The sequence below is a fragment of the Cetorhinus maximus genome, chromosome 33 (genome assembly GCF_964194155.1).
Source record: "Cetorhinus maximus chromosome 33, sCetMax3.hap1.1, whole genome shotgun sequence".
Classification (NCBI taxonomy): Eukaryota; Metazoa; Chordata; class Chondrichthyes; order Lamniformes; family Cetorhinidae; genus Cetorhinus; species Cetorhinus maximus.
In genome coordinates, this window is record NC_135911.1 from 9897473 (window position 1) to 9899064 (window position 1592).

Here is a 1592-nt window from a genome sequence, read left to right on the forward strand (position 1 = left end):
CTGTGGGCCTCCAGTTGCTAAGCAACAGCACAGTTTCTGTCTACTTTGTTTTAACTTCCCTAAATCTTGTTAACCCATCTCTTCACATCAAGAGTTGTAAAGCCTCATTAAAATGCAGATATACAAACAAAGCCCCAGACTTGCTGGCCCCACTCCAAAGCAAAAGCAAAATCCAGGCTTCAACCTTAATACATAAAATAAAAATATAAATCAAAGTTAAACATTATAGCTTATTCCTAACATACACAAACAACTTACTTAGTTTAGCTCCTAACACTTGGTACCGGGGCTCTAAGCCTGGGGTTGACCAGTTTCCACAGGTAACCCAGTCATAAACCCTCCCAAGGTCTTGATGTTGCTCCTTTCCATCTGCCAATATTTGCATTGTTTACCCTTTAAACTCTTCCTTTTATGGTTTCCTGTACATTGCACGACCGCCTTTTGTCTAAGCTGCCTTTTCATTACTCAGCCACATCTTGCCACACACTGGCTGCCAGTGCTGTAGGTTGGGGAATGACTCTCTTGGTGAGTGAGTGAGAGGAGCCAACTCCTGGGAACACTGTAGTTCCCACCTGTGGCAAGGGATAGTTTACAGTGAATTCTTTGATTTGATCAATTGATAACCATTTTGTATCTGTACCAGCAACCCTGAATGTTCTGTTACCACCCAAGTGTCTGGGTTAGGATATTGCAGAAGGAAACACAACAAAAGGTATTACAAGCAGCCAAAAAAAGAGATTGAGACAGTTAAAAATTGAGCATGAAAGAATCAATATAAAGGGAAATTACAAAGGCTTGTCTAACCTCTTTGGAACAGGTCAGTCAAAGAATGGATAAGGCTACTTGGAGTTAAAGGGAGCCATCTTGTGTTTGAAAGTGAGGGAATGTTTGAGGTCAGCGAGTACTTATAGATCAGCTTTTAGAGGAGGGAGACAGTGGGACTGACGAAGATGTGGAACAGTCATGTCAGGAGGTAAGTATGCAAAAAGATGCTGATAAATGGGATTGAATAGTGACCAGGCCCAAGTAGTATGCAACTCCAAATAGAGGAGACATAGCAAAGGTATTACCCATTTAATTTTCCAGATATCAGTGGAAATGGATTTGTACCAAAAGGCTGGGTAAATGCTATTTTCAAGATTTGATGGAAGTATAATTTGGAAAATTAATGGACAATTATTAGATAAATTTCTGGGATCCATAATACAGATTGAAAGGAATGAAAATGCATTGGCTAATTCACCAGGGATAGTGCAGATGGATTCTGTAAAGGGCAGGTCATATTTGACAATTTAATTGATTTTTTTGGAAGAAGCCAGAGTGTATAGACAAGGGAAGGCAAGAAATGTTGTACATGGATTCTCCAAGTGATAAATATTGGTGCTGACATTTGGGAGAACTCCACTACTCTTCTTTGAAACAGTAGCCAGGGGATATTTTAAGTCGACGAGAGAGGAGAGGTGAGAGTGCTACCACTGAGCCAATAATGGGCAGTAAATCAATAGCAGCCTTGTTAAATAAGTATTTGTTTTCATCATTGAGCAAGAGGACAGATTAGGTCAAGGAGAGAAAGACACTGAATATACTGAACC